The sequence below is a fragment of the Pomacea canaliculata genome, linkage group LG8 (genome assembly GCF_003073045.1).
Source record: "Pomacea canaliculata isolate SZHN2017 linkage group LG8, ASM307304v1, whole genome shotgun sequence".
In the NCBI taxonomy this organism is placed as follows: Eukaryota; Metazoa; Mollusca; class Gastropoda; order Architaenioglossa; family Ampullariidae; genus Pomacea; species Pomacea canaliculata.
The window spans coordinates 24,774,748-24,785,175 of NC_037597.1; positions in this window are offsets into that span (position 1 = coordinate 24,774,748).

A 10,428-nucleotide genomic window follows, 5' to 3' on the forward strand; every position below is an offset into this window, starting at 1 on the left:
CACAGTGTTACAAAATTTGCCTTCATGAAAATGTAATTTCTTAATAATATACTACTACAGTATTTATAAATCACTAAAACACGTACCCACATATACACACTTTTTTTTTAATCGTGACAATTTGGAAAACAAAAACTCACTTGACATCACTTTATGGCTCTTATCCTGGTGCCATACCTGCACCATAGCGGCTGCTAGGGAATGGATGGGTGGAGGGGGTAATGATTTCATTTGTTGGTGGTAAAGCAATTTTTGCTAGAGGACGCTTCACAAAGTAAAACTGTGGAGGAACTAGCGCCCTCATCAACAAGGCACAAGAACAAGTATTCTATGAATAAAATATTACTTCAGTCGAGGGTTTAAAAACGAGGGATTCTGTTGACTCGTGGCTCATCGCGTAGGACATGTGACATATGGAAGGTGGAGCCCTGTCTTTCTCCTTCAACCGCTTTGCCTCCCCTGAGAAATACAGGTACCAGATGGCGCGTGGACAGGGAGGACTTTGCCGGTGACAGGCCTCAGCCCGCAATCTTCTGTCCAGAAATGGAGCACTCTAAACACATGGGACACAGGAAGCAGGGTAGGCTAACCCAGGGTTAGCTGCAGATCAGGAGCTGTATTCATGAGGCGAGGATATCTTTACTCGTGCAGACCTCGGGAGTTGACTTTATGTTACTTCACCCCAGGACATCTTTGTCATGGATTTATAACTACGGTCCAAGAGGCATCGCAACATCCGCGGAGTCTTGATAACACTTTATAACTATGGAAACAAGAATTTACCCGAAACAATGACTTCATGAACACAGCCCCAGGACAAGAAAACAGCCGCACTCGGCACTTGAGATGTTTTAATCGAGGGCGACAGGCTATCCATCATTTCATCCTAGCTTTGTATAGTTAATCGCATCTCTTAGCATGACTAATCATACTTTTTTAGCTTTGTTTATCATTTGTTTCTTAGCATTGCTTATCAAATGTTTCTTTGTAAAGTTAACCCTTAGTGTATAATACTTTATTGTGAACTTTTTTCTGTGTAAATAAGACGATGATATCTTTGTAAATAATAAATGTTAGGGAAGTGTATTGAAAAATGTGTGTGTGTTTTTCATCATGGAGTCTCATTGAAATAAAGCAAGCATTCATCATCATCATCATCGTCGTCGTCGTCGTCGTCATCATCATCATCATAGTTGGACACCATTTTACTCCCATGAGACCCTCGTCACACATGCTGCCATGCGGCACACGAGTGTAGTCGCGATCTTCATCTGAAACTAGATAGTCACGAGTTAGTCTCCCCGCCATGACATTGGCCTTCATTAGCAATTCACGGTCATTAAAATTATGTCCTTCACCTGCCACTGTCAGTGACACAAAGACATGTAGATGACCGGAGCAGTCAGTCTATCCCAGTAACTCCAGTGACCTGGAACTAGAGGATAACCTCTGCGCGCGCCTGTAGTAAAACTCGTGCAAGCCACTACCCAGACATACTTCGTATCACGTGATATAAAACTGTATGGGACATGAACAGACTAACGCCTAATTCCTCTGTTTTGATATCAAAGAAGTAAAGAAGTTCCACGAAACCAGAAAAAATATTGCAATGTTAACAGTTAATGAAAAATATGAAAATACAGTAGCATCTCCATGTAAATAGTAAGATGGCGGCTTCTCGGCTTGAGGTAGTCTTTTCATTAGTTTTAAATGAGTGGAGTCCTACAAATCCTAGTTAGTTTTTATTTCTCGTTTATTTTTGTTCGGTTGTTTTTCCATTTTTGAGATATATATATGTTTTGGTTAAATGTTCGGTCAAGTCTACAGGACCGGAAGTCTCGCGATTTCCGACAGCCAATCAGAAAATACTCCTTCACACTGACGCGCAGCAACAAAACGTGTTTACAAGTCGTGTGGAGGTGCACTTAATCGAATATCAGTTGAATTTCACATTTTTCAAGAAATTTACGAAATAACTTAGATTTCCACAAAGCAGGAAAGCGATTAGTAGGTACCTGATAATCATCTTTAATGAAAAGCGGATGACATGGGGAAAAAAAAAACAAACAAAATTAGGAAGGAAGGAAAGAATGAATAACGAGCGCACACACCACGTGACGACCAAAACAAGACATTGTAAAATATACACGACACAAGAATGACCAAAGAATGAAGGAACAAATAAATGTTCTTATTGGAACTTAATACTTTCTGTAATATTAAGATACAAGAATGCATACAAAAGCATAAAGACACCGGATCAAGAACCGTGAACAAGATTAATATTGAGGAATGGGTGCGGGTCTTCCTCTGAGTATGGACAAACATATCAGCAAGTTTGGGACAATTTTCATTTAACCGCTATGTGAACAAGTTGCCAAATAACTGGCCAAACATTCATCTATATCTTCGAGTCTATGAACTACCTTTACTGGTGTCAGAAAAGTCGAAGATAAAGAAGAATTTTGTGTGAGAGGGATTTAACAGGTGAAAAAAGCTGATTTCGTTCCCTGCATGCTTATTTTTATTTTTATGTAACAAGCTGAACGCAAGCATTTTGCATTTACTGCAATGAGGAAAAATAAATATCAGACATTTAAGATTTCCGTTTATCGGTTTATAGGTACTTCCTTCCAAAAAAAAAAAAAAAAAAAAAAATATCGGCGATTACTGTGCAGACGAATCCTGATCATCAATGTTTTACAAGAACTTTTGAGACAAATATTTTTGTCGATTTGGATAACTATAGTTTTCTCTCTTAGGTTTCACACTGGAGATGTTGATTATTTGTTTTAGCAAATGTTTTAGGTGGCAAATGTAGGCTCGTCATCACTACATCGTGTCTCCTTGGAATACATGAAAATAGTTGCGGCATGGTCGAAACCTTCCTCGCCCCGAATGATTTTAAAAAATATATACTGTTGGAGAAAAAGCCTTAATTTTTTTATCTCTAAATATACATTGAATATACATAAAAAGACATTGAAAATTACACATTGATTTTAAAATAAATAATTTTATCTGCTGACATGCAGTCAAACCGACACCAATAAATGACTTAGCCACCTCTCATTCTGCAGGCACAACATCAGGCAGCTTCTATGGATAATATGGTAATCGTTTGTCTTTGTAACAATAAGAAACAAAAAGTTACAAACGAAGGAATATAATATTTGAGCGACAACGAAATCAGGATAACAAATAAAAGAATACAACATATACACAGATAAATATAAAATTAAACAAATCAAAATTCTTTTTAAAACAAATGACTGACATGTAATGAAAAAACAATTTTTATTTAATTTGAAACAAAACAAAACAAACAAAACAAACTAAACCATAATACAAGAGAATCTCAGCCTTGTCATAAAATAGTAGGCAGATGTTTTAAGAAGCCGCAACAGCCAAAATATATGAAAATTACAAAAATGTAACAGAATTTATCATCGTAAAATAATAATAATAAAGTCACAAATAAGTAGCTCACTTGAGCAAAGACAGAAGAGGCAAGCCTCAAAACTCGAAAATTGTTTTTTTAATTACACAGATTAAAAAGAAATTAGTGAAAACGAAAATACTGAAATTAATTGCAAGGATACGAACAAACCCATCACAAGAGACAACAGTGACGCTAACAGCAAAATATTTTATTTAAAATTTAGAAGAAAAACAAAATAAAATATTTAAGGTAAGAAATGTTTTCTCACTGATAGAAATTTCAAATTCATTTGATGCACAATACATAGTACTAACTAAACAGCATGGCGCAAAGATTCAATGTACATTTATTTCACAAACTAGAATTTACACCACGATTTTTTTTTTTAAGTGGAGAGTAAGTTAAGCATTCAGCTCCGTCATAGCAACCTGTCATAGTTCCTTTTTTTATTTTTGAGAGTGTGAAGACTTTCAAACCTAGTGTGAAAAGAAAATTTCAGAAGCACGCAAACTTTCAAACAATTTAATTAATTAACACTAATGTTGGCGCGCAGTAATTACTCACGGTGCACTGTATGGGATCCATGTACAGACCAATGCTACTCTGGCTGCAAATCTTTGTCCGCCCTGATGTCCACCCTGATGTCCAGATCCTGTGAGAAGAAAGTCTGTCCAGGCGCATGCGCTGTCCGTTAAGCGGCCGCTAGCAGCGCCACCCAAGGAGCCTGCATCGCCAGCGTGCAACCATGTGACGCAAATGGGGGTACCACGTGACAGGCATCCCCCATGCACGACACTTGGATATCACAGCAAACTGGACAACATGCATGTTAGAATGTTTGCATCTTATGAATATTAAGCGCTGAGAGAGATATAAAGTGTGTTTGTCTGTGTGTTTTGCTCAAGTGTAATCAACTTTTTGCAATTTCTCTTCCGTATACTGCGAATCGGTAAAATATATACTTGGTTTGCAAATACAGTCTCTGAATATCTTTATTTTAATTTTTCCGTTGTTCATTATATGATGCGTTACCGTGGATCCAAAATGATCAACACAGAGCAGAGTTTGGCAAATATTTTAATGTTACTGACATCAACTCTGTTTGATAGGACACCTCTGAGATAGGTAGATAGAGTGTATACCTTTTTTAATCTGCCAGATACATCTGAACTCTCTCTACATTTATTTCTATTCCTTCTACTAAACCCCCTTTTATTGTTTGTTTGCTTGCTTTTTTCAACTGTATGTTCGTTCTCTATCATCTTCTCTTTTTGTCTGTTTGTTCATCAGTCCATCCACTCACCCACCACTGTATGTTTGCAGCTCTCCAGTGAGTTAAAAACTTGGAAGGAAACCTTTCAGAGGTCCTGCCCTCCTTGTACACTTGACTACAAGACCTTTGCATGCGGCAGTGGTCAGCGGTGAATGACCTTTACCATCCCTCCCGAGTCCGTCTGATGGTCAAGACATGTCCCGCGGGTAGGACACACCCTGAAGCCACAATTAGTTAGGCCACGTTGATTTGGCGACTGGACAGTAGAAAAGAAAAAACCGTGGAGGGGTTAGCCAGGGCAAACTGTGGTCGCTAAACCGGATACGAAAATTAAGGAAGGTGGACAGGCGGGTCAAACTGAAAGTCTGCGGGCAACGACATTTCCAGAAAGCCAGGTAGACAAGATACTAAACTAAAAGTTGTCAATACGAATGTCAAAATATATATAAAAACAACAAAAATAAAACGGTTTGTTCAACTTTTCCTAAATGTGACTTATTAATTAAATCAAGACTCATTAGTATTTATTAGGGTTAGTACACAACATAATCCTAGAAGGATATCACTCAGCTGACATGACCAAGTCTCCAATAAGACAAAGAGCTTGGACTTTCTGCAAAACTCTCTGAAAGATGGGATTTTCAGTTTGAACTTAAGTTCTTGTACATGGAATTTACATTCCATGATATTATCTTAAGCACCATGTTTGAAGCACAAATAGCAGGGGGACTGAGGATTATACTGGTCTTCGATGCTCAAGTTATTTTATCTTCAAACTTTGATGCTTCTGTTCTCTTGGCAGCATTCTTTTCATACCGGCCTAACTGTTAGTCCCTAGTTGGTCCTTCTTTCAGGCTGTGGACGGACCGAACACATGTACATTACCCTCGATGACGAGTGTGTGTCAAAGCGAAGAAAAAGCCTTCTTGTTGTCTTCAAAAATTGTCTAAGAAAAGCAAGTCTGGGTGTAACTTCTCTCGAGATGAAGATTTCAGGTACACTTTCCTTCGATTTTGGCGTCCAGATAGAATTTTGTCCTTATCCTTAAACTTGGTAAAGTTGGCAATGGTATGATGGGGGAACGACCACCTCCTAGACGGTGAGGTCTCTATTTCTATGATGTCCTCCAACTTGAGCTTATCTTTGAGAAGAGATTGTTTGGCACCTTCACAGTCTGCTGAGTTTCTGTTCGCCCCCATGGGGTGGGAATATTATAGAAGATTAGATTTTTCTGTCTGTTTCTTCCCTCTATATCGTCAACTTTGTGTTATAGTTTAGATATCTCCTCCTCAGCACCATATTTTCTTCCATTACTTCCGTCATGTTGTTGTGTACCGAACTTAAACTGTTTTTGTTTTATTCATGTTGTAAATGTTTTTGCCAATGGAACTCACTATTCTCACATCTGCTATGGACGGTTGCTCTGGTGTTGTGTTTTCGGAGGGATGGACATGGCGGGATTGTCTCAATTAAGCTGGCATCAAACCGTCTTCTACTCCAGTCAGATGCCTATCACCATTCTTCGGCACCTTCCAAATTAATCTTCTCACTTATTCCCGTTAGCCTCCTCTGCATCGCTTCCATCAGGTCATTTCGTAACCTTAATCCATGGTTTTCACGAGAACTTTCATTGCTTACGAAGAGAAGGTATATTGTTTCTTTAAACACTGTACGACAGTAATTATCACAATTATTATTTTTACATATGGCCTGTTTACCAGGCATTGTTTTCAATGAAGGAGCTAATGGTTTGTTTACGGCTCAGAAGTTACCGTTATATACTTCCCCTAACATCGCCCACTCATCCCGGACCTCCGGTAGAACCTTCGAGTACTTACTTGCTCTGTTGACAAATTCAGGTCAACGGCGATTTCACCCAGCACAGTGCTTGACCTGAATGTTATCAGAAAGACGAGAAAATTTACGGCTGTCATAAAAATGACCCATAATTCCTTCCGTTCACCGCAGTAGTGTGAGCGAGGTCAAACAAAAGGTCACATGCGTCAGAGAGGGCGAAGGACGTCCTGCAGGAGTCACAGAAGAAACTCTGGAGGATGGAGAGACAGGGGGACAGGGGACAGCGGCCTGTGGTGTCCTTATCATCTCCAGACAATACGTTCATTTATTTTCATTGCTGCTTAATCCACCCGCCGGCTTCCATCGTCGTAGTCTGTTTAGGCCAGCACGCGCACCAGCGCCATTCCGTCCGCGACAAATGTTTAGGAGTGACGTCACTGAGGAAGACAGGAGAGGCGATACAGGAGGAATAGAGGAATGCAGTACAAGGAGAGGGAAAGGAATGCGATAAAATTGGTTGGAGAAGGAAGAAGAGTATAGGTCAAACAGAAGGCGGAGGAGAAATATAGTGGAAATATTCTGATGGGGGAACAGAGAGGGAGGTGCGGAAATCGAAGGATAGAGGAGTGAAGAAATTGAAATTCAAAAATAATTCTCATATCCACTGAGATTCCCCCTCTTCCCGTTGCAGTACCCCTTTAAAGAAATGTGAAAAAGAAAAAAAAATTGAAGAGATGGGTAAAGGAGCTGGAACCAAATAACATCGGGGCAACTTAGTCTTAAGAAGTCATCTGCGAGAGTAAGCGGGGCTGTTCGGTGCAAATATCAGTAAATGGCGCACGAGATTATCACCTGCGCACGAGGGATGACGAACTAGAGGACGTGACCTGCACAGTGTGACAAACCCACAAGGTGTGATATGCAAGATGATGTGACCTGCTCGGGATGACACACACTCTGTACAGGTGAGAGGGATCTGCCGCCCAGCCAAGTAGACAGAAGGACTTGGCAACATTCGAAAGGTCAGATCTCCAGATTAAATTACCACCCGACTCAGAACCGGGTGCTCTGTGCCACCCATCACACGGCAGAAACTCGGCGAACTCTTGCTAAAGACATTCAGAGAAATTATGTGGTCAACAGAAACTTTCCCCCTAACACTCTGGAACAATACGGCATCATTCGTCTTACCGACTGGACTGGCATTGTAAGAGAATGAGAAGATAAGAAAAAAGAAATAAACACAAATAAAAATGAAGTCGATGCTCTTTACTTGACGATCACAAACGTGTGTTCACTTCCTTGGTTTGGTTTGGTGACCTTTGCACTGGCGTGACTTTTCGTGGTGACTTACTCCAATGGTCTGACAAAAATGATTATTATTCATGGTGAGATTCCAGTCGATGGACTACTCAGTGGAATGGCCGATGTATCCCAAGTATTTTTCCTACTCATAATTGTCGGCTACAGAGCCATCGACCTGTTATCTCCAGAAGGTCTCTGACAGAAAAGGAATCGAAGCTTATTGGGTCGTCTGCATCATTTTCATAAAGTACACCATTCTCTCGAAGACATCTGCTTGGACCTACTCGGAATGGCGCTTTAGTTGCAGCAAGTTCTGACACGGTAGTAACCATAGCAACTCAGATGTACCGCACTTTTACCTGAGAGTTACCTGCTTCAGTCACCTGACCCATCAACCACATAACAGAGATATAACAAGAGAAAATCCGAGTTTATGGCTGACAAGAAATAATAATAATGATGATGATGATGAATAATAATAATTATTATTATTATTTTACAGCTGCTATACAGGAAGATAAACACTATCACGGCACGTTGGAGAACAATCTAGAATTCTCCTTCTGTCAGATTTTCCACTTGTCCAGTTCTGATGAACAGTTGCTGGATGGTCGAGTGGACTTATTCAGCCAGAGTCCAATAACGGACCTCGACCTATCTGTCCCGCAGGTGAGCTCATTAACATTCAGGTTACTGAGCCTAGTAGCAATAAACCCTCGTCTGCCAGGTAACCACAGGTATCTGGCCGGTAAAAACAAAAAGTTGTTGTATCTGACCCTCACCCGACCCACGCTCGTCTTTGTGATGCATTCACTTACTTGACACACCTGGTTGAAAGCCAGGTAGCAGAGCTAGCCATCCGGACTATCACATGGCTAATCAACACGACCCGTTATCTAGGCGAGTGGCGGATACAACAGATGTTGTTTGTGAAATTGATAGGAAAACAAGACAGGTCCAGACTGTGTGCTGGTCAATGATCTGTTACTAACGCTGCTGATGATTCATTTAAGATTTTTTTTTCGCAAAGTTTGTTTGCCATAATTTTGGAATCAAAAGGTTTTTTTTTAAACATATCTTAATCAGGAAAATTTGAAATGAACAAAGTTTATTAAAAGAAAGGATTATATAAGAGGAAGCCAGGTCATTGTTTATTGTACCCATGAACAACCAATTCATCAAGGAGTCGGTAGTCAGCCGTACAGACAAGGTCCTTGACCTCATAACTAGGCCATGTCCCCAGGAACTGTTTATCTGAGGACTTTTATGAAGGGGTGAAGGTGGAAAGAAGAACTGAGATGTTATTACTCTAACATCAGCTTTCTGTCCTCCCTATCACGTAACTGCTTGCGGTTTTGTTTGTTTATTTTCATTTTATTTATTTACAGCTTATGCATGCAATTATTTTAGAATCAAGAAAAGACCCACGACATGCACTCCATCCCTTTTGTACATTTTTAAAGATTCAGTAGGGTGCAAAACTGTACATGGATACTCGTCATTAATACTGATTGAACCTTCATAATAAAAACGCTTATCTTGATGTCATTCTGTTCATGGTGATTTTTGTAGGCTTGTATCTCGAGAACAGAAGGGGATATAGTATCTTACACTTTTTTACAGTCAAGTTGAACCCTACTAGAGCTTTAAACATTCACTTTTCTGTCCTGTTCAAGCTTGAGGAACATCACCACGACACGCCACCTAGCGGCCAAATACGCAGACTAACTCGAGATTCTTTTTCACCTAACGTGTCTCTCCTGCTCTCCCTGTCTCCCAAGTACAAGCAATGCCGCACCCTCGGCCGACAGACAGACATAGCGAGGGGACGAAACAAACCTTTCGACATTTTCTTTCAATATCAGCGACGCTGTCACCCGCTGCGGCAGTGCCACTTGTTCGCCAGGTCGATGACCCCGCGTTACGCTGTACTCCCCCATTCATGCGTGTTACTGGGCGCGTGGGTGGGTGTACAGCACAGCAACATGACTGGCTAGTCCAGATAAAGCTGTTTATCGCCGGACTACATTCTCTCGTCGTCACGTCGGCCAACTCTCGTCCTACTTTGGCTGCGGCCCTACAAGGGCAAGGGCGCTTTTTATCTGCCCTACCCCCCTCGCCAACAACTGGTGGTCAAGTAAAGAAACTTTAGAGAAGTAAACATCATCTGAGAAAAAGTTATTTATTATTTTAAAAAAGGACCTCTCGATATTTCCCAGCATTGTCCACTTTTTGGTCTTCGTGAACTTCATTAGAAAGGAGAGCTCTTCTCAAAGGAAGTAAATAAATTTCGCTTTTAAAATAAATGGGATGGGCTGTGTTTGAATCCGTCTCTCTCTCTTGCATCGCTCTCCCGTCTGTCGGTTTTTCTCCTCTCCCCATACTTACAAGTGTCGATGTGGCCACCTGAAACTAGTCACTTTTAGGTAAAGAAAATTAAGTCCACCCTGGTCCCACCCACCTGCAGAGCTTAACGACTGCGATTACCTGAAAGGTAAATTTTGTGAACAAAAATCTTACAAACTTATTGCTGCGTCTACTTTGGGTTTTTTTTTTTTTCAAAATAAAACATGAAGCACAAAAATCAAACGGAAAAAATTTTTTTTTCATT